General features: G+C 43.0%; 1 protein-coding gene and 1 non-coding gene across 2 annotated transcripts in view; both read left to right on the top strand.

Annotated features, from left to right (window-relative positions):
• LOC126481881 (sodium/potassium/calcium exchanger Nckx30C) overlaps nt 1–26,922 on the top strand; it is a 1,430,899-nt gene that overhangs the window by 105,313 nt on the left and 1,298,664 nt on the right. The gene's annotated exons all lie outside the window — the stretch shown is intronic.
• On the top strand, nt 26,759–26,830 carry Trnat-agu (transfer RNA threonine (anticodon AGU)). The gene has a single exon. It is a non-coding gene; the product is annotated as a tRNA-Thr (tRNA).

Below are 26,922 nucleotides of genomic sequence, written 5' to 3'. Positions count from 1 at the left end.
AAAAAAAAAAAAAAAAAAATCCATATAGTTGATCTGAATTGTGTTCCATTGCCAAAAACAAATTTTTGTGCATGACTAACAATCGATAAGAAATGCTTCGTAAAAGCTGCTGAAACAGTTTTGGCTGCAGCTTTACGTAACGGTGTAAATGTTAAAATTTTGAAGTTAGCTCTACTGCTACGAAAATGTAAGAAAAACCTCTTTTACTTCTGGGAAATGGTCCATAGATATCCACGGTGGGCATGTGACGTAATTTAATTGGTGTTATGGGATATTAGGAGCGAGATAAGAAGTCGTCGATGATTTCGCTTGCTGACAAAGCTTGCATGTTGCTAGTACACGTCGTACATGTTTTTCCATATCTGCAAAGTAACAATTCTGTCTGAGAGTGAGAAAACACTTTCATGAACCATAATGTGCATAACTTAAGTGCGTCTACCAAATTAATTTGTTGACTGTATCTTCAGGATTACATACGACCCAATTGTCGCTGTGTAGATGTGTGCGTCGAAAGAGAGTATTGTTACGTACTAAATAGCGATGTCTAATTGTTGAATTCGTCTTGTTATGCCAAAGCTGCTTAATATTTTTTCCAGATACTGTCCTTATCCTGTTCTTTGGAAATGTCTTTAAGAGATGAAGAAATAAAATTTTCAAACGCTACTTGCTGTATGTAAAAGATACTGTAACTGGTTTGGCAAAAATGTGTGGCAATGCCTCTCTGGTAGTAAGAGAACGGGATAAAGCATCAGCTCCTACGTTTTGAGAACCGGGAAGAAAATATAACTTCCATCATCCCAGGCGGTCGTGAGAAAATTTCTCGGAACACGGTGATCAGTTTCTTCCATACAAAAAGTGTTTAAATTTAGGAAAGGCCCAAATTACAATGGTTTCCAGCTCTGTAATCGAATAAATGTGTTCTGCAGCAGACAGAATGCGGCTCGCAGATGCAATGCTTTTAACAAAAGTGATGCCTTCTTCTTCTTCTATCTCTTGGAAAATGTGTACATCGAGAGCAGTTTTGTAACTGTCAGTGGCGATCGGAAAGTTCTTAGTGGGATCAGGGTGCGGTGGTATCGGTGCATTCAAGAGTGCATGCTTCAGAATGTTGCTACCAAACTGTTGGTACTGTTGTTGTTTTGTAAATACTGACTATCAATATTTTGACGTCTGTCAAAATTATTCTGAAAGTTATTGGCATTTCTGAAACTCTTATTACATCTGTCATTAAAATTTCCTGTTTAGTTTTGATATTCATACGTGTTATTACTGTTGCTATTTTGGGAGAAATTATTAATGACAAAAGAATAGTCAGAACGATTTCTTTTTGTTGCCCCGTTAAACAAGGAGACTTTTAATGAACGCGTTAATTTAGAGACGTATAGCTGTATTGATACTTATTGACTATATGGTTCGGTAAGGTGCTGTTTTTGTTGAACCATGTGTTCAAACAACTGCGTAATGGTTGGGAAGTTATAGGTTTCAAAGGACAGTAAACTGATTAACTGATATTTAATTTCTTGTTGTGTAGTTTCTAACCAATAAGCTGACAAAAAGGCATTTTGAAATTCTTTTAATGAGTAGCATTACCTTGCAATGGGGCGCATCCTGGTGCCGGGCTCACCCTACAAAAAACTACAAATGAACTGTTGTACCCAGTCTAAGGGATGGAGATCTATTTTATCATTGCGGAATACTTTGAACTTGCGTAATGACAAGAAATGCTTGTAATCAAAACCATAGTTTCGGAAATTTTGTGTAGGTTAATTACTGTCAAAAATGTGTTTTGCGGACGTTGTTCCGCGTCTAATTCTTTCACACAGCGTAATCTTCCAAGATTGTGCTCTAGCGGTGTAGTGTCAAGTTGTTCTGCCTGGTTATATTGGAGCTTACCTTGTGCTTCATTGTATGATATCTGATCTTTTAACGTGGCAAATTTCATAGTGCAAATGTTAACTTTACGATTGAGCGCATTGCTATGTGTGCTCAGCTCATTAACAGCACGGTTCATAGATTGAAATTGTTCAGACTGAATGAAAGGAGCTGGCAATGCGTCTTCAAATTTAGTGTCGGTATTACTTACTGTAATTTCTGCTCTGTTCGAAAGGTCATCAAGTTTTTCCGTGATTGAGGAAATTCCAGCAGTATTGTTGGTGTCAACTTCGTCGATCTGTTTCTGCAGTTTCTTTCTACACTTGTTAAGTTTGCGTATGTCAGATTTGACTACAGTAGAATCGGTATCAAGTTCTAATTTTTCAAGTCAGCGGATGACAGTTGTATGTCTCCTTGGTGTTTTTTTGTTGTTCTTTTTGTGTTTTATGCTCTGTAAAATCGCTTTGAAGCTATGTGTTCGTGTCTTATACGGTTTTAATATCACCGAAAGCTTTGGTATAGCATTGTTTATGTATTTTTCTACGTGAGCTACTACATTTTTGCTGATTTCATGTTGTACGTGAACGAGAGTTTCGCGTATCTTTTCGATCTTTTTATTGGTGAATGGTCTTATTTTGCGCCTGGATTGCAAGTGTAACTTGCTCTTTGAAACTTATTACATGCTGACTGAGGCGTTCATTAAGTCGCATTTCTTGTTGTTCAAAACATTCGTTAATTCGTTGTTCTATATTGTGTATTAGTTCCTCTCATTTGTGTGAGAATTTGTTAACTTCGGCACAGAATTTTTGTGTCTGTTGGTTCATCGCGTCACTAATTTGAGCGAAACGTTCGTCTTGTTTCTCCTGTGACTTTTTATTGCCATTCATGATTTGTGGCAACATCATCATAATGGCATTATTCGATAATTGACATCAGTGTTCAAATTTTTTCGTAATCTGTTCAGCAGTGTAAGCTTTTGACATGTCTGTTCAGATCTGGATATTGTCATTTTTATTGGATTCTAAATTTAAATGATCAGAGCGCAAATTTTGTAGATGGGATGTATGTGTATCAGCGGCTTCCGCATTTGTGGAATGTGCCGTCTGATTAATTGCGACATCGGTAGATAAAGCAAAATTCAAGATACTTTGACTGTTTGGCATTGAAGATGCACTTTCATTGACTGTCGTATGATGCACAGTCATCAATGCAGTATTACCATTATTGGTATTAATTGCAACAGAGTGGCAAATGAGTATTTTCGGATTGTCCATGACTGGGCTACGTGTAGTACTATTAATCGTTTTATGTGGGGTGATGCACAAATAAAATCAAAGAACAAACAAATAGACAAGAAATAAAGTGCAATTTGCCGTAGACCAGTTCGGAGTTACTGACACACATTACTAAATGCGCAGTGCAAAATTGCTAACTACACGAAGAGCAGAGCGTAAGCCTGACTGTGTTATTTCAAAAGATTCAAAAAAGAATTTCGATCTGCACAAAGTTGTCGCAAAGTGAAAAATACACGTTTGAAATATGAGTAAAAGTACGTAACTGGCAGTAGTCAGAAACTCAACTGTTAGAAAGGGGAATGGCATGTGAACATATATTTTATCTCGTCGCTTATGCGCTTTGCCCTGTACTGAACTTTTCTGACAGCGAGAATATAAATTTAATTTAGCTGCGAGAATGTAAACCACCAGTAACTTTAGACAAAACAGAAACTGCATGAATTTACGTAACACAAAAACTGAATCTAATGCAATACTATTGATTTGAAATTGTCCCTGGTAATAACACAAAACTCGATCAATTTGAAAATAATGGCCCCTGTGCTTAATGAATGCTATCCCTGAAATAATAAAATTTCTTACCTTTATCTGTGCAATGGTAACGCTCTTCGCACTGCTCTCTGTTAGTACTTTAAATTATATAGTTAGCAAACAGCTATTTTGCAAGGTTGTTGCTTAACATACATGTTAGTTAAATCGAATATGACCGAGTCAATAACTTCTTGAGAAAAATACTTTAGATAATCAAAAATGATATGTGTCTGGGAACTGGTATTGACTTGCGTAAGTAACAACATGGCACTAACTTTAAAACTTGTATTTCGACTCCTTGAAAATTAATAATGCTCACTATTAACACTCTCAATAAACTGATTATACATTAACAGTTGGTTTTACACAATCATTGGATGTGAGTGCAATACAGTGTCTCAATCATCACTAACGAATACGCACATTGTACTAGTAACAAAACAATTTTCGGTAATTTCCAAGAATGATTGCCTATCGAAGTCGCGGGGTCCAAACGATACATATCGAACGTACATTCGTAAATCCATCATCCGGCTACGGTGGTGGCTGTTGTGATCAATTATTTGTGATCGTCATTTTTATCTGTTTTCCGTCGTTCCCTTAGTTGCTCTAAATTACATACCTCCGCGAATTGTTTATAAGTTGCTAAGGAAACCCAGATAATTTATGTCGTTAGTGAGTGGGATGTCTGGTGTTCTTGACGTTTCTTCGGCGAATTCTCTCAATGGAAAAATCTAATTCAATGTTTATCCAGCGAAGAAAATTATTCACCTTTTTGTCGCAAATACGGAATACTAGCGGACGAGGAAAGAAGGGACTGTGTAGACTGTGGTGGTGCGAAGTGTGTAAAACTTCGTATGTACAGTTTCGATGCTGAAATATCGCTATAATTTCATTGCGGACTGTGTGGAAAACGAACGAGTATCAGGAAGAATACATGGTTCGACTCTTCCAAATTATCCACATTTCACATGACGACAACACCGACGACGAGCAGGGTAAGTCGTCTCCTTTAGAATTACAAGAGTATTTTTGTAACACTCTTCTTTTGTCGTTGCTGTAGTAACCAACTTAAATATGCTCATAAACGCCTATGATCTTTGGTAGTCCTCGTCGCTGTCGTATTTTTGTTCGTCGTTTTTTGTTTTACCGTGGTTGTTCATACTAGCAGTGTTGTGCTGTTAGTACTTCTTAGCAGTTTGTGTAACACTGTCAAAATGAAACATAGATATGCACTTTCAACAAAGTTATCATACACAACGTACCTAGTCTTGACTGTTGTGGGCAACTGCTGTCAAAACTGATATCTAACAGACATTGAAGTACGATGAGTTGGAATGACACTGACGAAATTATGTACATATGTTTAACAATAGGCAGCTCTAAAGCTCTCAAACACTGAAGAAGAACTCAAAGTAATCTCGTGACTGCTAGAAGCAAGCAGTCATAAGAGTTCACAAGTAAAAATTCACCCATTACACAGGCAAATATTAATGAAGAATGTCACTGTATAAATATCTGACCCCTTGCATTACGCATTTCTACATTATCCCACTCTTATATTCTTTAGTCTTAATGAGGTAATCAGAAACAAACCAAGACATCGACTTTGCCTTGTTTATGCACAACACTGACTTTAGACAATCGAGATAATGGACAGCATCCTTGGCGATACTACCAATTAATATTTCCCAACAGAATTTCTTACACTACGTGAGGTGACAGAAATTTGCGCTCACTGCAGTTAACAAATATCAGATGTTTTGATATAGTGCAGATGAAAGCTCATGAAATAAAAAAGACAGTGTGGATACCATTTTTATTTTTCGTTCTTATTGATGATTTTTCAACTCGCATATTCAATGAACATATTTCTAATTCTTTTCACAATGGTACCGGAAAAACTGTATTTCGTACTAACTACTGAATTTCTCCCTTGTTATGAGTGGCATATCTGTGATACGAACAACTTAGATGTTGGAACATGCGTCAGACCATGGGCGGAGCTTAGGATATGGATTGGTGTGGAGGGGGGTGATTGGGCGGGACTTGTGCACCGTCCGGGGCTGTCGCTAACGTTACGTCTAACGTTACGTCCACCTGAGTCGCATGATCGATTTCCGATCGCACGTTCGATAGTTATCGTTTGGACCCAGCGACTTCGATAGGCAATTATTCTTGGAAATTACCTTCTATATCTTAATTATTTCCAACTTCTATTAAGATTCCTTTTACAGTTAGCAAACGTCACAGTATCTTGCAAATAAAAAATCATTACTGCCCATACGTCTAGCACACATCTCGCGGTCTAAAGCTCTAACACATTACCCATAACACCTTGAAACAGCGGTCACTGTTGAGTAGCGACGCTACTACACAATCGATTCTACATTTGACCATCTCTGGTTCAATAGAATATTTTCTTACAAAACTTGAAGTAATTTACCCTTTCTGTATATCTTTCACTGCACTTTTGCGGACGATATGCATGCAGTTATTATTGATGTAAAATTCTCGGAATAGTATTTCATTTAAGATCCTCGAAACAGGTGTCTGATTTGCGTTCGTAGCTCGTGCAACGTACCGACTACGGGTGGCACAATACCCACCAATTGTATGTTACACATGCTCTTCCATATCATGTTTTCTGGCGGACCTCGTATGGGCGGTGTCTTATTGTAACACTGCAGGAGCCGATTTTTCGTGGCACCTGTGTATACGAGGCGTGGCTACAAAATAAAGAGTAAGTACTCATGTGCCAAAGACGAACGACGAATAGCTGTGAAACGTGATGCCTTTTCAGTCGAATGCGACGTCCCTGGTGTCTGTAGACCAATGAGAGTAGCCTCGACCTTTGATTGTGCTAGAGCTGTTATTTTGTTTTGCTGGAAAAACGATAAGTGTAACAATACAGCAACGAGCTGTCGTGAAGTTTCAATGAAACATGGAAAAAATGCAACCGAAACCTATCTGTCACCAAATGGAAGTGTATGGTGAAGACTGTTTCTCACGTATGCGAGTCTCTGAGTGGTTCAAGCGTTTTCAAGACGTCGAAGATGACTCACACCTGGGACGCCCTTCAACATAAGAATGTATGAAAATATCGAAAAAGTAGTTAACTGATGCGATATGAGTGTCAGTTGAGTATTAGATCGATCGCTGAAACTGTAAGAATTGACAAAGAATGCGTAAGGGAAATTTTATGTAACCGACTTAACAAGAGAAAAGTTTATTCGAAACTGATGCTGAAAATTCTCACGATCGAACAAAAAGAAGCTGGTGATAATGTTTATACTGACGCTTTGAATACCATCGAAAATGGTCCTACTTTCTTGGAAAGAGTGATAACATACGACGAATCTTGGTTTTCACTTATGATACAGCAACTAAGCGCCATTCCATGCAATGGAAGGGCCGAACTTCAACGAGAGCGAGAAAACCTTGAATGAGCAAACCAAGATTCAAAGCGATGATGACGTTTTTTTCTATATTCTTGGAATTGTGTATCTTCAGTAAGTTCCTGAGGATCAAGCCATTAATCAACATTACTTCACTGAGGATCTTCCTCAACTCCGTGACAAAATAAGCAAAAATGACCATAATTGTGGAAGAAGTCATGGGTTTAGCATCAAGACAAGGAACCGGCTCGTACCGCATTGTTTGTTAAGAGCTTTCTAGCGAAGTACAGCATCCCAGTCTTAGACCAGCCATCTTATTCGGTTGACCTAGCACCATGTGACTTTCATCTATTCCACAAGTGAAGTCTGCATTAAAAGTAACAAGCTTTCAGTCTGTCGAAACAGTGAAAGAAAAAGCGACACGCGTCATCAGGGATCTCGCAGAGGAAGACTTCTAGCACTACCCCATCAACGGAAAATCCGCATGGAGTGTTTCAGGGATGGAAGAGGGGAGTATGCTGAGGGTGATAATAACTAGATACGCATGTTTCTGCTCACAGCTGTAGTTTCGTTATTTTACAGCCACACCTCGTATAGATGTGTGGTGTGATGACTGACAATTAGTTGATAGTTCGGTTATTTTATAGCCACACCTCGTAGATGCAAAAATACAGTGACGTGGCGGCAGTAGCTGCAGCAACCGCTGAGTACAGCACATTGCGCGGCTGTTCCATTGCATTTAGGAGAAGCTTATCATGAGTAGACCTATCCGTACTGCAGTGTATCATTATTAACTTCTGGGTGAAGATTAAAGTAGCGATCATTGTTGTTAATGAGGAGTACTGTCGGTGGGCACAGTTGAGATATACTGAAGCGCCAAAGAAACTGGTATATGCATGCGTATTCAAATACAGAGATATGTAAACAGGCAGAATACTGCGCTGCGGTCGGCAACGCCTATATAAGACAAGTGTATGGCGCAGTTGTCTGATCGATTATTGCTGCTACAATGGCAGGTCACCAAGATTTAAGTGAGTTTGAACGTTGTGTTAATCGGTGCACGAGCTACGGGACACAGAATCTCCGAGGTAGCGAAAATCCGGTAAAACATCAAATCTCCGACATCGCTGCGGCCGGAAAAAGATCCTGCAAGAACGGGACCAACGACGACTGAAGAGAATCGTTCAACATGACAGAAGTGCAACCCTTCCGCAAACTGCTGCAGATTTCAATGCTGGGCCATCAGCAATTGTCAGCGAGCGTGGCATTCAACGAAAAATCATCGATATGGGCTTTCGGAGCCGAAAGCCCACTCGTGTGCCCTTGATGACTGCACGGCACAGAGCTTCACGCCTCGCCTGGGCCCGCTAACACTGACTTTGGACTGTTGATGATTAGAACATGTTGCTTGATCGGATGAGTCTCATTTCAAATTTTGTCGAGCGGATGAGCGTGTACGGGTTTGGAGACAACCTCATGAATCCCTGGGCCCTGCGTATCAGCAGGGAGCAGGCCGCTGTTTCCGAGCAGTTCTAGGCGCTTCAGTCCGGAACCGCGCTACTGCTATGGTCGCAGGTTGGAATCCTGCCTCGGGAATGGATGTGTGTGATGTTCTTAGGTTGGTTAGGTTTAAGTAGTTCTAAGTCTAGGGGACTTTGGCCTCAGATGTTATGTTCCATAGTCCTTAGAGCCATTTGAACCATTTGAACCATCAGCAGGGGACTGTTCAAGCCGATGGACTGTGTAATGATGTGGGGCGTGTGCAGTTGGGGTGATATGGGACCCCTGATACGTCTAGATACGACTCTGACAGGTGACACGTATGTAAGCTTCCTGTTACTGATAACCTGCATCCATTTATCCGTGTCCATTGTGCATTCCGACGGACTTGGGCAATTCCAATAGGACAATGCGAGACCCCACACGTCCCGAATTGCTACAGAGTGGCTCCTGGACCAGTCTTTTTAGTTTAAACACTTCCGCTGTCCACCAAACTCCCCAGATATGACCATTAATTAGCAAAAAAAAAAAATGGCTCTGAGCACTATGCGACTTAACTTCCGAAGTCATCTGTCCCCTAGAACTTAGAACTACTTAAACCTAACGAACTTAAGGACATCACACACATCCATGCCCGAGGCAGGATTCGAACCTGCGACCGTAGCAGTCGCTCGGCTCCAGACTGTAGCGCCTAGAACCGCACGGCCATTGCGGCCGGCATTACTTAGCATATCCGGGATGCACTGCAACGTGCTGTTCAGAAGAGATCTCCACCCTCTCGTACTCTTACAGTCCTGCAGGATTCTTGGCGTCAATTCCCTCAGTACTAAAGACATTAGTTGAGTCCATGCCACGTCGTGTTACGGCACTTCTGCTTGCTGGCGGGGGCCCTACTCGATATTAGGCAGGTGTACCAGTTTCTTTGGCTCTTCGGTGTATTTTCGGTGAACACAAGAATAAATAAGTGAGGATAAGATATCAACCGACAGACGGGATACCAGAGGTCGTCGATACTTTATACTAAAATAATGAGAAACTCTTCCTGGAATACATCCGAAAGTTGGGGGTGGAGTTCGCGTTCAACCTGTACCGACCGTACAGGGAGCTCCGTCGAGAATAGGTGTATCTCTAACCTGCAAAATCATATTTTTTCGCTCCCGGGCTCAGAGATGTTCACCGTGGCCTGGTACTTAGACGAACACTGTGGAGTGTAGTAAACGAGGGGCAGGAACAACGGAGGACCTCTGGGACGGTGCCAAGAGCCATCGGGGTGGCGGCGGCTGTAGGAGGTGGCGGTGAGGTGCTGCGACGCTGGTCGCGAGTCCGGAGCAGGTGTGCCCGTCACACAAGTGTCCCGTGCTGGCGAGGCGCCAGCCTGCTGCGGCAGACGGCCTGCTGGCGGCCCGGCCTCCGGAGGCTGCAGCTGCCGCAGGCGAGTCGTCCGGCTGCGCCAACCACCCACACGCGCCACTCTTTCAAGGTGCGGGGCCATTTTGAACTAGGGGACGCTCCGTGTATGCGATCACTGAGAGGATAACAAACACGATTCCACGACATTTTACTCGAGAAGGCAGAGCAAAAATTAGCCATCCCAGGAGATATCACACTAATACATCTACATCTACATCTACGTGACTGCTATTCACAATAAAGTGCCTGGCAGAGGGTTCAACCACCACCTCCATGCTGTCTCTCTAGCTTTCCACTCTCGAACGGCACAAGGGAAAGCCAAGCGGTCTAGGGCGCTGCAGTCATGGATTGTGCGGCTGGTCCCGGCGTAGTTTCGAGTCCTCCCTCGGGCATGGGTTTGTGTGTTTGTCCTTAGGATAATTTAGGTTAAGTAATGTGTAAGCTTAGGGACTGATGACCTTAGCAGTTAAGTCCCACAGGATTTCACACACATTTGAACATTTGGCACGCGGGAAAAACGAGCACTTAAATTTTTCCGTGCGAGCCCTGATTTCTCTTATTTTATCGTGATGATCATTTCTCCCAATGTAGGTGGGTGCCAACAGAATGTTTTCGCAATCGGAGGAGAAAACTGGTGATTGAAATTTCATGAGAAGATCCCGTCGCAACGAAAGACGCCTTTGTTTTATTGATTGCCACTCCAGTTCACGTGTCATGTCTGTGACACTACCTCCCCTATTTCGCGATAATACAAAACAAGCTGCCCTTCTTTGCACTTTTTAGATGCCATCCGTCAGTCCCGCCTGATGCGGATCCCACACCGCACAGCAGTACTCCAGAATAGGGCGGACAAGCGTAGTGTAAGCAGTCTCTTTGGTAGACCTGTTGCACCTTCTAAGTGTTCTGCAAATGAATCGCAGTCTTTGGTTTGCTCTACCCACAATATTATCTATGTGATCGTTCCAATTTAGGTTATTTGTAATTGTAATTCCTAAGTCTTTAGTTGAATTTACAGCCCTCAGATTTGTGTGACTTACCGCGTAATCAAAATTTAGCTGATTTCTTTTAGTACTCATGTGAATAACTTCGCACTTTTTTTGTGCAGGGTCAATTGCCACTTTTCGCACCATACAGATATCTTATCTAAATCATGTTGCAAGTCGTTTTGATCATCTGATGACTTTACAAGACGTTAAATGACAGCATCGTCTGCAAACAATCTAAGACGGCTACTTAGATTGTCTCCTATGTCGTTAATATAGGAACAATAGAGGGCCTGTAACACTTCCTTGGGGAACACAGGATATTACTTCTGTTTTACTCGACGACTTTCCGTCTATTACTACGAACTGTGACCTTTCTGACAGGAAATCACGAATCTAGTTGCACAGCTGGGGCAATACTCCGTAGGCACGCAGTTTGATTAGAAGACGCTTGTGAGGAACAGTGTCGAAAGCCTTCTGGAAATCTAAAAATGTGGAATCAATTTGACATCCCCTGTCGATAGCACTTATTACTTCATGAGTGTAAAGAGCTAGTTGTGTTTCAAAAGAACGATATTTTCTGAATCCGTGCTGACTATATGTCAATAAATCGTTTTCTTCGAGGTACTTCATAATGTTCGAATAAAACGTATGTTCTAAAACCCTACTGCAAATCGACGTTAGTGATATAGGCCTGTAATTCAGCGGATTACTCCTACTTCCCTTTTTGAGTATTGGTGTGACTTGAGCAATTTTTCAGTCTTTAGGTACGGATCTTTCTGTGAGCGAGTGGTTGTATATAATTGCTAAATATGAAGCTATTTTATCAGCATACTCTGAGAGGAACCTGACTGGTATACAATCTGGACCGGAGGCTTTGCCTTTATTAAGTGATTTAAGTTGCTTTGTTACACCGAGGATATCTACTTGTATGTTTCTCTGCTTGGCAGTTGTTCTTGATTGGAATTCAGGAATATTTACTTCGTTTTATTTGGTGAAGTATTTTCGGAAAACCGTGTTTAATAACTCTGCTTTAGTCGTACTGTCATCAGTGACTGCACCGTTGTTATCACGCAGTGAAGGTATTAATATACTCCGCAAGCCACGGTACGGGGCGGCGGGTACGCTGCACAACTACTTGTCATTCCCCTCCTGTTCCACTCGCAAATAGAGCGAGGGAAAAACGACTGTCTGTACCCCTCCGAATGAGGCCTAATTTCTCTTATCTTCGTGATCCTTTCGCGCAATGTATGTTGGAGGCATGAGAATCGTTCGGCTGTCATCTTCAAATGCTTGTTCTCTTGATTTTGTCAATAGTGTTTCTCAGAAAGAACTTCACCTTCCCTCCAGGGATTCTCATTTGAGTTCCCGAAGCACCTCCGTAACACTTACGTGTTGTTCGAACCTTACCGGAAACAAATTTAGCAGCCCGGCTCTGAACTGCTTCGACTTCTTCTTTGAGTCCGACCTGTTACATGAGGTCTCCTTCACAAGTGAACCACTCTTTGCAAAACTTTGCCCAATAAACCGAAGTCGACCATTCGCCTTCCCTATCACAATTCTCACATGTTCGTTCCATTTCATATCGCTTTGAAATGTTACGCCCAGATATTTAAACGACTTGACTGCGTCAAACAGGATACTAGTAATACTGTATCCGAACATTACAGGTTTGTTCTTCCTACTCATCCGCATTAACTTACATTTTTACACCTTTAGGGTTAGCTGCAATTCATCACACCAACTGGAAATTTTGTCTTTCTTCTATCTTCCTATAGTAACTCAACTTCGACGCCTTACAGCTAATCATCAGCAAACAACTGCAGACTGCTGCCCACCCTCCCCGCCAAATCGTTTATGTAAATGGAGAATAGCTGCGGTCCTATTACGCTTCCTTTCTTCACACTGACTCTAACCATGATAAAGGCATTTATTCGGCTACGAAGAGCGTTCACAAGTTTCGTCAGGGAGGCCATATCGAGCTCCTTGGTGGCTATATATTGTAGAGCTACTAAGTTAAAGAACGTTGACTGCTCCAAATACTGCCAGCATTTCAGAGCGATTGAGATTGGATGATATAGCGGGCCAGTCGACGTCCGATTGCATGCGCCAGGGTTCATCAAACCAGGAGAGCATGTGTATAGCCTTGTGGAAACGACTGTCGTCATCTTGGAAGACAGAAGTAGACACAGCATAGTAATTGTTAAGATAGAGGAAATTGGGTAGCTCTTGGACTCAGAGGAGGGGGAATCATCATGGTTCTCTTTGACGTCAACTTGTATAAGTGTGCCCAAATCATGATACGAAAAACTCCCCCAAAACACCGCAGAAATACCTCTGGCCTGAACTATACCCATGTATACTCCGGGGGTTAAACACCTCACTCGGTGTACTATATACCTTACATTGTTTGAAACGGGAATACACTACACGACTCTCGTCAACTTTTGTCGAATGCATGTGGTCTTGGGTTCATTGAAGACGAGCAGCTGTATGGGCCGGTGTGAGCAATGGCCTTTTGCGGGGTACCTGACTCCAAATGTCCATTGTACGCAGTTCTCTTCTCATTGTTTGCTTGAAAACTGGTTGTGATGGACCTGTAATAAATGTCGGGTTTGAAACAGCTTATATTGACAGGTCGTGACATTCGCCTCCAACATACTGTGTTGGTTCCATACAATTGTCTGGCACATACACACGACTTCACTACCATGATAGTCACATTTTTGGCTTACACCAGTTTTACAGCACTCCACAGGTCATACTATGCTCTTATAAGGTGGCTAAAGTTTATACTGGCGAGTTTACTATGCAGCACGTTCAAATTCTACAGTTTCCACACAGCGAGAGCGCAATTGCCACCCTTATTGATATTACTGTATACCTTCTGCCGACTGATCTGACATACTGTTTTGCAGAAGATGATACCGATATTCAGACTGGGAATGATTTGGCGGCGACACAACTCTAACAGGGAAAATACGCTCGCTGGTGGAAATCGTATCGTAAACTAGGGCGACATCGCAACTTCGCCGTTTGAAGGAAATACTGACGTTTAAGTAAATGGCTGGTTACATGTGGCTGGTGCATCGTATGGTCAACAGTGTAGTTATATACTACGAAAGCGTTCGCAATTGTGGAGAAAGCCTGGTGACTGCCTGAAACTTCCTCCATGGAAACTGTTGTATCCTTATCATCTACACTGTGTGTAGGGTCGATGATTCCTTCTTGGGTATGCAGCCAGGCCATCTTCAGGTAAGTATGCTGATGCACAGTCTCTGAGTTTCCAACAGAGTTGGCGCTCCTTTACAAACGGCGGCTGGTCCACCGCGAGTGCACCGGCAACAGCGCTTCTATGCCCAAGTGCAAGTGAAATAGACTCGAAAAACGATGCAGCAGAAGCAGGACACTAATTAAAAGAATCCGATGGTCAAAACAAAGACCGCTGTTGTTTAATATAAGATAAAATAGGATTACGCGTCCAACTTAAACGGAAACCCCTATCCCTGTTAATAATGTTATCAGATAATCGAAATTCAATAGCTTTCTATAGAACACGATCTCAGTAGTGGGAAGAAGGAGCGATCATTTGCGTCAGGAGCCGTTGATTCTGCTGCCAACTCGGTTCCGACAAGATCGAATGGTTCTAATGGCTCTGAGCACTATGGGACTTAACATCTGAGGTCATCAGTCCCCTAGAACTTAGAACTACTTAAACCTAACTAACCTAAGGACATCACACACATCCTTGCCCGAGGCAGGATTCAAACCTGCGACCGTAGCGGACGCGCGGTTCCAGACTGAAGCGCCTAGAACCGCCCGACGAGAACGTGCATTGGCATACTCACCTGAAGATGGCGTCCAGTTGGTTCGTTGAACTACTGTGTCAAAACGTGTGCATTATCCGGCCACATACGCGAGAAGAGTATCATCGTCATTACGGCGGGAAGGTCTTCAAAAATCAAATGGTTCAAATGGCTCTAAGCGCTATGGGACTTAACATCTGAGGTCATCAGTTCCCTAGACTTAGAACTACTTAAACCTAACTAACCTAAGGATATCACACACATCCATGCCCGAGGCAGGATTCGAACCTGCGGCCGTAGCAGCAGAGCGGTTCCGGACTGAAGCGCCTAGGGCCGCTCGGCCACTGTGGCCGGCTAAAGGTCTACTTAATCACATGTACGTAAGGTTTATTCTCTATGGACTTGTTGTCTAGACTAAGTTTTGTCGTTGTTTTTCTTCAGATGTCATTACACTCCTTTAATTCAGCGTATACACAAATTGGGCTCTCTTTACGAGGGGCGATATCGTTGATATCCACAGCATCTACACTGATGTCTATTAAAACTGAAATATCAGAAGGGATAGCAAAGTACGAAATTTCAATTACTGTGCTTATGTAGTGTGGTAGGAAGAACACAAATTTTCCATGTGAATTGGAGGCATACAGGGTACGAAATTTAGCACCCAGAGGTGCTACGTCTAGAAGCAGCAGTGGTTCTAACGTGGCTGCCTAACGTGTCAATCATAGCTCGGATTTACAAGTACGTGGGCGTCACTCCATGCTGTCTAGAATAAAGTTCACTAATCGTAGTGTCTGGTGAGTAGTGGCGTGCCAGCCGCTGGGCCACATATTTTCAGTGGACGAACACTGTTTGTATCGAGGTAGGTCAGGACAGCACGGTAAACATGTGGTCTTGCATTATGTTGTTGAAAGATAAAGTCATGGAGACTTCGAAGGTAGGATATAGAAATGGAACTGCTGATTTCCAAATCACCGGATTTACGAAACAGAGGTGACCGTGTTGTGTAGCTAATGATACTTCACAACATAACGCCTGAGGCTGGACCAGTATGACGATAAGTTCAATTTGGTAACGTTTGTTCTCCTTGTAGCCTTCACGTGTGGATTATGATTTACAATGACAAGCATGTAGCACACTTCATGTAATTTCTATTTAAATGGCCAGATATTTCCTTCTGGTCTAAGGGCAACCGTCATTTTATGATGCTCGTAGCATTTCTATCGTTTCCGCCCTACGCTGCATCACGGGCGAGACGTTCCTGCACATCGTGTGATTCGCACTGCCTCTGTTGTTGGAAGAAGTGACTTTGGCAGCACAAAGGGCCACATCGCTACAGAATAGTAGAACTACGAATCACTTGTATGATACTACGCCCAGGCATCTCGATGACTCCTTCAGCGGTCAATGCAGCAGGCGAGGCGGTTCAGTAGCGTAGGAGGTTCGATTGTCTTAACGCTATAGACTTCCGCCTGTGAGAGGACGCTAAAATGTATATGCTACACTGGAAAGGAATGTGGCAGACAATACGGGTACGCGGTCGCAGATGCCTCGAGACGGACGGGGGTCTAGTCAAAGCCTTCCAGATTATAGGCCTACGCACAGCGGCCATATCGGCACGTGACGTCACAAACTGTTGGCCATCTTATCTTTAGTCGGCAGTTCTGTTGACGTGTATGTTGTGTTGAAAGTGTGTGCCGCGTGAAACTAATATAGATTTCATACAATATTCGCCTACAGTTCTTCGAAGTATAGGATACAAGAGTTGCGTTCCCTTTTGCCAGCTACATTATAAGTCCCAAAAAGGCATGAAAGTGCACATGTTTCGATTTCCCATATGTGTGAAGTTGAGAAATCGCTAGGTTGCAGCTATTCCCAGATAGGAATTTTTGTCTACGCATCATTCAAGGGTAAGTAAATGCCAAAAAATTTATAGCGTGTTATTTGTTTCCATTGCACCACATTTACCAATTGTTTTTAAAAGCAGTTATGTGTAATGTACCAGTATAATTTGTTTCTTAATTCTGGATAATTGCTGCGAGGTTAATACAAGGCTGGCTGTGAAATGTCTCTCATATTTGCGACTGTTGTCACACAGAATAGTTATATTAATTAGTGTGACTCGAAAATGTTTAGTATTCCAAATCATTACAACCAGATTATTCAGTTTCCAGTACTTTTATTTGGAAGAGCTACAGAATGATTTTGTTCAGTTTTACATATACAGCTATTCGGAAATAATTTCAATTTGAGTAAACTACCTAAGAAAATTGTTTTAATGAATTTAGTGTTCGACACATTAAGCAATATATAAAGCAGAATTTCGAGGTAAGTGCATTGTGATTAAATTAACAGCACTCTGTGACACGAATTTCAGTCAAGGATATAGGAGAAACAATCTTTTCATGTTTAAGGTTCTAAAGTTCTGGAGAAATAGGGAAATAAAATATTTATTAAACATTATGTCAGGAGGTGCTCCATTTCGTCGAATGATCTGAGTTTCGTGTGAGGTCAGCAAATTTTGAAGTCGAGAGGGAAATTTACGAAAATAACCGGGGAAACAAATTCTTAAATTCTGTAGGAACTCCAGCTGCTTTTTTTAAAACCGAAAACGTCTGCTTGTTGTTGCATATTGCCGATTTTTTACTGCAGGAAAACGCAGCTCCTGAGGTAAAAGACAGAGTTTGAAATTACAGGTTGTATTCAAGCCTAGAAACGCGTATTTAAGGCAGATCCTCAGAATAATTTTACATCTTGAAATAACATGGGCCGTTTTGTTCAGTTACTTTACGCAATGATATAAATTTCCATACTTTCATTACAAGACCATGTAGAAGAGGAAAGTACAAGAATCCTTATGCGGTCTCAGCTCTAAGACTAAGTTCGTACAGCTGTAGAGTGCTTAGCAGGAGCGTTCCGATACAGACCCGGCCATCAGTATGTAACGTCACAAGTGTGCGCGAAGGCCTGTAGTCTAGATGATGTTGGTCTGCTGCCCTCTGTGCCACGTCACCCACTACAGTGTTCTGTAGGTGTTCCGCAGTATGGACAGAAGGAGTACGGCAAGGAAACATTAAGGTCCCAACACATATTCATTCTATCTCATTCATTCCTTTTATTTCAGATATTGTATCCTGCAGTTTGGATCCACTCTTAAAAATAGCCTTTAGATTGTCTAGGAAGGATCAAAATGCTCAGCTCCAGTGTACTTCGCAATGAGTGCCTGCTTGTTCTAACATGTAGCGTAGTATATATAACGTGCTGAGTTCACGCTTTCTTTCACAGCCCTACGCCGAGAGATACTGAGAATGTATGCCCAGTCCACGAAGCTAGCTGCAGTTTAAGTTCTTAGAGCTGACTGATCACCACGCACAGTACCTTTTAACAATTTTACAGCTAGATCTGTTACGTCACCAAACCTTCATCATTATTACTTCAAACAAATTCAGATCAGTTATTCCAAATTACAAGCATCTGATGGTAGATAAATAACAGTAAATCTGCTTCATTGAAGTGACTTTTTTTCTGATTGCTGCCTCTCAGTCCTAACTAGGGACGAGATAAGTAACGAAATTGTCCGTCTACTATTTTTAACCGACTTGGTATGATATATGGCGATAAAAGGAATCAATTGAGTTTTGCTATACTCCAACCCGGAAACCAACTTTTATTAATCCAGAATGAAAATATATTGATACAGTCACTAAATAATGATAACAAGAAACTATAAAACAAAATCGCCTTCCGCCAGATATTATATCTAAGAACTTTCCAGAATATTCTCATTATAATGCATGATAAGAGTATCGATTATTAGCACGCTCCCCAAATTACCCATAAAATTTATAAGGCAGTGTATTCTGGGTTACATGTGTTACTGCTTCGAAATTTAATTATTTCAATATATTGTTGCTTGTAGTAAACTACTGGTCAAAAACTTCCAAACGTGGATAATCCATGATATCAACGTTGTTCAGCAACTGTATTTGGTGATAAACAGGTTGTTAAAAAATGAGCCGGCCGTTGTGACCGAGCGGTTCTAGGCGCTTCAGTCCGGAACCGCGCTGCTGCTACGGTCGCAGATTCGAATCCTGCCTCGGGCATGGATGTGTGTGATGTCCTTAGGTTAGTTAGGTTTAAGTAGTTCTAAGTTCTAGGGGACTGATGACCTCTGATGTTAAGTCCCATAGTGCTTAGAGCCACTTGAACCATTTTTTTGAAAAATGAAAAATAATACCACAGAACTAACACTGTTAATTTAATCATCACCGTATTTTTCTTTGATGTTAATGATCACAGAAAATATGAAAAACTGCCTGTCATCAACAATAAATTTTCGTTCACTTAAGTTAGTCATTATATCACATCGGTGAATATACTGAAAACATTTAATGTTCAAACTTAGTTTTGGAGCAAATTTACTTCCTTCAAATATGAAAAAAATAATAGCCACACATGAAACCAAACTACGAATAATACAACAGATCACGTCCCTATTCTTTACCAGCATTCTCTTCCAGTTTCAGCCAATAACTTCCACTTCCTTTTCCTCTCTTTTGATGGTGCAATCTTACTATTGAACTTTGGATAGTCACAGGCCATCCATCTTAGGTCGCCGTCCAGTGCTGCCCTCCAGTGGTAAAGGTAGATGTCATCTGTGTACGACTTACGAAGGACTTTTCTAAGTCTATTGTATTTCTTGTGCTATTTGCCCACCTTTCTCTTTCACGGCCGAAGCTAAAGCATGCTTATTTCTTATTTTATATGGCCGTTACGCTTTATGTGGCTCCGTAAGGATAATCTTGGATATTTTACGGTTTCTAGTGATTAATCGCTAGTTATGTAGTCGAATGGATATGAATCCTCTAGCCTATTTATGCACAAGATATATATGTATAGGAAGTGAATTAAATGAAGTGAAAAGAAACGAATGTATTGATGGGGATGAAATCAACAAATCAATGATACCAGTACAAACCATTCGGATGTGCTGTACCTGAAATGTTACCAACGCGTGGTCACAACTGAAAAAATTTCTGCTGAAAGTGTGTAGTTAATTTAGTAATTAAGCTGTCTGAGCACGGCACCAAGCCTGACTTCCCACGTCACTGCTGCAAAACACTATAAAAATGTAATTTAAATGAGCGCAGGTATTTGGAAAGCCGATCCACGACGCCGAGTTACTCACAACGCAGCAGTAGTACATCACATGAAATGTTGCAGCAAAAGCAAAAGGGCAGAAGCACATTTACTTTTATAGTCGTGTCAGCACTGTCCCACTGTACCCATTTGTTCGCACTCATACCACGCTGATCATAAATTGTTAGAATAATAGCATCTACGTAAGTGCAGTGTAGTGCCAGAAAATAAATCGTAATTTCACTGTGAGAGTTACCAGGTGCAGCGTGCAATTACTTTTTATATAATTTTGAGCCAGTAATTACGTAAATGTATTTTTGACCTTTTTTTTAGGCTAATAATTAAAGAAGCTTATGAATAAGGCTTATAATTCAGGACCGAGGAACAGGATTTTTCTCTTGGATAAAATTTTCCATACGACAAAAAGGCAGCGAAAGTTAATTTTAAGTAGTATGTTGGCGATTGTAATATGTATGAAGTTGCGGAGTGCTGTGTCTACAAACCTGACTGGGGCTTAACTGAGGCGTAGCCATAGCTGTTGAGATGTAAGAATATGTTGTCAGTGCCTCCAATTTCATCAAGAAGTAATTTCCCACTTGATAGATCTTAATACATCTCCTCGAGTAATGGTGTGGCCATCTTCTCCACACATACACGATGCAGGTAAATTAAAGTGACAATCTATTAAAAGTCTGAATAACCACCTTTTGCAGCCTGGGCGCGCAGGTGGTGAAGTTCTGGTAGGCAACGACAGGGATGTGGAGCCATGCGGACTCCAGCGCCGTGGCCAGCTGCGCCAGCTTTCTCGGTTGACAATCCATGGCACGAACAGCCCCGAGGTGGTCCCACAGAATCTCGATTGGGTTTATATCCGAGGAATTTGGTGTCCAGGGGAGTACGGTAAACTCATCCTCATGCTCTTAGGGACAAGCACGTACTCTCCGAACTGTGTGACACATTGCATTGTTCTGATGTTAGAGGAGATCGTGCCAAGGAAAAAACAAACTGCATCTAGGGGTGGACATAGTCGCAAAAGAAGGATATATATACTTCCGTTTATGCCTTCCAGAACGACGAGATCACCCAGGCAATGCCACGAAAACATGCCCCAAACCGTGACGCTCCCTCCTCTGGTCTGGACATTTGCGATGATTGTTGCTGGTCCGTTCCGCCAATGGCCGTCAGTCCGATGGAGCATAAAACGTGATTTGTCGAAAAAAGGCCACCTGGCCTCACTCAGTGGACGTCCAGTTGTCGTATTGGCATGTGTATTCCAGCCTTCGTCTCAGGATGGGTGCATGAATCAGGCGCGTGCTGTGGAGGCTCATTCGAAGCAACATTCTGTAAACGGTCTTTGAGGAGACACTGTAGGTAGCCCCTCGGTTCATCTGAGCAGCCAGTTGCCCAACAGTGCACTTCTCTTAGCCATTACCCGTCTCCGTAGCAGTCATTCATCCCTACATGGTGCATCTATGGTGCAGTTGCCTCTGCACTGGTTCTGGATAGCGCCATTTTGGAGTGCACGAATGACTCGCCAATATGCTGCTGATATGGTTGCACTGTCGGTCGGAGGATGGCATTCACGTTTCGTACAGACGTTACGGCACCTTGCGTGACCACCAAGGGCGTGCGTCGGCCCCACATAATGCCAGCCCAAAACAGTATGGAACCTCCACCTTGCTGCACTCGCTGGATAGTGTGTCTAAGGCGTTCAGTCTGACCGAGTTGCGTTCAGCTTGACCGGGTTGCCTCCAAACACGCCTCCGACGATTGTCTGGTTGAAGACATATGCGACACTCATCGGTGAAGAGAATGTGATGCCAATCCTGAGCGGTCCATTCGGCATGTTGTTGGGCCCATCTGTACCACACTGCGTGGTGTCGTGGTTGGAAAGATGGACCTCGCCATGGACGTCGAGAGTGAAGTTGCGCATCATGCAGCCTATTGCGTACAGTTTGACTCGTAAGACGACGTCCTGTGGCTGGACTAAAAGCATTATTCAACATGTTGGCGTTGCTGTCAGGCTTCATCCGAGCCATAATCCATAGGTAGCGGTCATACACTGCAGTAGTAGCTCTTGGGCGACCTGGGCGTGGCAATTCATTGACAGTTCCTGTCTCTTTCTATCTCTTCCATATCCGAAAAACACCATTTTGGTTCACTCTGAGACGCCTGGACACTCCCCTTGTTGAGAGCCCTTCCTGGCATAAAGTAACAATGCGGACAGGATCGAACCGCGGTATTGACTGTCTAGGCATGGTTGAACTATAGACAACATGAATCGTGTACCTCCTTCCTGGTGGAATGACTGGAAATGATCGGCTGTCGGACCCCATCCGTCTAATAGGCACTGCTCTGCATGGTTGTTTACATCTTTGGGGGGGTTTAGTGACATCTCTTAACAGTCAAAGAGACTGTGTCTGTGATACAATATCCACGGTCAACGTCTATCTTTAGGAGTTCTGGGAACTGGGGTGATGCAAAATTTTTTTGTTGTGGGTAATATCTATGTATATTCCATGCTTATAGGAAACATGGAGTGAAAGAAGATCCGAGACGTTGAGGTGGATGAAATGGAAGTGTAGCTGGGTTTTCATGCAACCAGCTTTGACGGTGAGATGGATAAATGATGTCATTGCTAGGTTGAACTATTGTTTCGCCGTGAATTATGTCTTCGGTACTGGAGGATGTAGGGTTTTGTTTGGGTGAACAGTGTGTCAGTACTTCAGATGAGAATAGCCTGTTTGGGTTTACATAATCTCCATTTCGCTCAGCATTTGTGAGGCAGGAATGGTCGCAGATATTAATTATTGGTGATGATTTCAGGTCGAAACAGTATTTGAGAAGGTAACTTCTATTCGTCGGTTCACCATCCGTGAGCCACTTTAGACAGAGGACAGCGACAGTAGCACACGGGCAGCTGGCCAGCTTTGACGATTCGGAGATGCTCTTTTCCCGGCGCCGTCACAGCGAAGTGTGTACTGATATGAAACTTCTTGGCAGATTGAAACTGTGTGCCGGACCGAGACGCGAACTCGAGGCTGTGCCTATGTCATGGGGAGTTGCAGAATTACGATCCTTGAAGTTTCAAAAACAGCTGGATAGAAAGTCAAAAGGCTTGCATTGCTACAGAAGGCACCCTGGCTGCTGATGTAACAGTACTTATCTGACACTTTGATGAAGCAGTGAAGCAAGATTAAGTTTCTTTGAGTCCTCCAGCGTTTGTGGATGACAATTCGTCTAATCCGGCCCGAATACTGAGAGGCAGGTTCCTCGTTGATACTCCATAACGACACCCCAGCCAACAAGGTAATGGGTATGCACTAGTTTTTCGCCAGCAAATAGATGGCAGTCCTGGATCACACACTGTATTCGCCGGATTTGGCGGCAGTCGACTTCTGATTATCCCAAAATTGAAGTTGCACTGAAGGGACCCCATTACGAAGCAACTGAGGACATCCAAGAAAACTGTAACGCAGTGTTAAATGCAACTCGGGACTATAGTGATTTTTTTTGAGTAAATGCATTGTAATTTCAATAACTGAAAGCACACATGAGGACAAACCACGTAAGTGGAATGTGCCCTCTGTAGTGCCGTTTTAACTCCACGCTCAAGAGGGCGCTGAGCTGGAGCACCGCCGCGTAGAGAATACATTACGTCTCACACTACAAAAGATACATCTCCCAGTAGGGAGGCAGGGTTACCTGCAGAAAGCGCAGATACACCTCGCCTGTGAGAAGTTATGAAAGCATGAATGGTCCCACGAGGCGGTAGCCAATAATCCCCGCCCCTACATACCATGGGGACTCTTTGCAGCCCACAAGTGGGTGTCCTGTAGGTTGACGATAGCATCCGTCGTAACCTTAGCTCACCTGTGAAGAGAGTAGAGTTGGCCGGCGTGGCCGAGCGGTTCTAGGCGCTACAGTCTAGAACCGCGCGACCGCTACGGTCGCAGGTTCGAATCCTGCCTCTGTTATGGATGTGTGTGATGTCCTTAGGTTTAAGTAGTTCTAAGTTCTAGGGGACTGATGACCACAGACGTTAAGTCCCATAGTCCTCAGAGCCATTTGAACCATTTTTGAAGAGAGTAGATGACAGGAATACGTGCACCAAGATGGCCCATAAGACGAAGCAGCGGCGAAACGGTCGCTGCGGAGGCAAGTCCGCAGGTAATATGGCTTGCACGCGTTGTAAGCGATACAGACAATGGCCGCTGAGAAGAACGTTCCACACAGTTGTTTTGGTTACCCTACGCTGGCCAGTTATCTGCCTGGCGCTGATAACTCGGTCATTGCCAAAGATCTTCACCTTCAAATACGATTACCATGTGACCATTTTGCTCCTTATCGTCTCAGGGATCGTTTCCTGCAGTTTGTCCTCATTTAGGATTTTGCTCAGACTGGCTTATGGTTAAAGCGAATGATCGCGATAAGCAGGAATATCTGAGCCGTAACATAGCAGAGCAATATGAAATGAAGGACCGTGTAAAGACTGTAGTAGCGAAGGCGAATGGTCAACTTCGGTTTATGGGGAGAATTCTAGGAAAGTGTGGTTCATCTGTAACGGAGACCGCATATAGGACAGTTGTGCGACCCATTGTTCGAGTGTTTGGGATCCGCTCCAGGTCGGGTTAAAAGAAGTCGTCAAAGCAGTTCAGAGGCAGGCTGCTAGACTTGTTACTGACATGTTCGAACATCGCGGAAATATTACGGAGACGATTCGGGAACTCAAATGGGAATCACCGGAGGGAAGGTGACGTTCTTTTCGAGAAGCGCTACTGAGGAAATTTAGAGACATGGCATTTGAAGCTAATGCAGAACGATTCTATTGCCGCCAACGTACATTTCGCGTAAGGATCACGAAGATAAGATTAGAGTGATTAGGGCTTGCACCGAGACGTACAGACAGTTCCTGAGGGTATTTTTGTTCCGTCACTACAACTACAAGAAAATGCGTGTATTTCTCACCAGACGCGCTTCGCTTTATTGAAGTAAAGCATCATCATTGGTCTGTTATTAAAGATATTTGCAATTTGATCTGTTTTTAGATATTAAAATAGTTCGTTAGCTTGTTGTTGGTTTTTACTCAGGGTAATTTCTACTTGCTTTTTCTCCTACATCAGGAAATTCCGTCTGCTAACGCGTCTTTAGTTTCTTTCTTCTTTAGACACTAAAACCTGTGGTCTAATTTTACGCTGCTTTGTAAAACTACGCTTTTTTTGTTACGTTTTACGCTGGACACTTTTTCGTTCACTGTTTATTTGTATACTTCTAGGAGTGTATTGTGTTTTTCTGTATTGCCGACATTGCCACTGGTTTGTCTTTGATCTATACTTTATTCCTTTTTTCTGTAGCTAATCATATTTGTGTTATTCTATTTAATTATTTTGCTGTGTATTTATATAGTGTGTGAGAATAATGAAGGAATAAAGATGCAGTTTTCTTTTCTTCTGTGGTGAGTAGGTCGGACACTACTATGAACTTCTGCCCACTCATGTTTGCTTCTGTCTCTCCCATCAACTGACAAAAAAAGAAAGAAGAATACGGGCAATCGTTTTTCCCTCGCTCTATTTGGGAGTGGAACGAAAAAGTAAATGATTAGTAGTGGTACAGTGTACCCTCCACCACTCAACATACGGTGGCTTTCGGAGTATTAGGTATATGCAGACACAGATTAAGCCAACGGCCTTGCCGCAGTGGTAACGCCAGTTCCCGTTGCATCACTGAAGTTAAGCGCTGTCGGGCTGGGCTACCACTTCGGTGGGTGACCATCCAGTCTGCCGAGCGCTGTTGGCAAGAGGGGTGCACTCAGCCCTTATGTGGCAAACTGAGGAGATACTTGATGAGAAGTAGCGGCTCCGGTCACGAAAACTGTCAAGCGCCGTGAGAGCGGCGAGCTGATCACATGCCTCTCCACATCCGCTGAGTATGATACGGCGGCCGGTCGGTACCGTTGGGCCTTCCAAGGCCTGTTCGGACGGAGTTTAGTTTTTTTTTAGACATAGATTAAATGCTTCACATGAATTTTCATCACTGCATCATCTGCTTACATTGAGGTTTAAATTATCCGCTGCTGCGACGTCGTCGAAAATCTGCAAGTTTTCCTGTTTCCCCTTAATTTTTTTAAGGAAACAGCGGAAAATCTAATTTACAATTCTTAAATAATATTCGGACTCAATAGCTCTCTAGATAGCGAGTCACTTAGCTCTCAAGCGCGCTTGCGTCCAAAGAGAAAACGGAAAGGTAGAGAGAGAAGTGAGACGGAGTGGGAGAGGGATAGAAGCTGGCAGGGAGACAAGCGCAAATAGCACGCGGCTGGTGTGACGGTACGGCCGTTGACAGGTCCAGCCGCGGATTTAACGAGGCAGATCGGTGGCGGCGTGGCCAGGTGGCGGCTAATGCCAGGCCCTCGGGGAACGCCGGGGCTGACCCAGTGACCTCTGGCCTTCCGGCCGTCTTTCACTCTCGCTCTGCCGGAAACACCACTCCGGGCGCTGACGAGCCAGCTACGGCGCAAACTCTCCTGCCCTATCGAGCTCGAGTGCAAACATTCCCGCCCTGTTAGCATTGCAAACATTTGTCTTGTTACGTAGTCTTGTTTCTTTCTCTGCTAAGGGCGCTAGCCACGGGATTATTACTGTAACATCAACTACAAACACGTTTCAATGTAATCTAATAGGCGTACAACTCAGCAGAATTCTTCTATGACGCATACGTGCAGACTGAAGCGACGAATGGAAATTTTTACAAAGGTCGAGATTCGAACCAGGGTCTCCTGGAGGGAGGCTGCTACAGTTGTACGTACAATTGTGCAAAGCCACTGTGCCAGGGTGGCGTAGTGGTTAGCGAACCTGTCTAGTGAGGAGGAGACCTGGGTTCGAATCCCAGCTTTGGTACAAATTTTCTTTCGTCGCTTCAGTCTGAATATGTGCATCATAGATGTTTGAGACTTGAAAAGTCTGTGAGACCATGTAATTTCCTTACAAAC

This window comes from Schistocerca serialis, chromosome 5 (assembly GCF_023864345.2).
Source record: "Schistocerca serialis cubense isolate TAMUIC-IGC-003099 chromosome 5, iqSchSeri2.2, whole genome shotgun sequence".
NCBI lineage: Eukaryota > Metazoa > Arthropoda > Insecta > Orthoptera > Acrididae > Schistocerca > Schistocerca serialis.
This window is presented reverse-complemented; position numbering and strand designations above follow the sequence as displayed.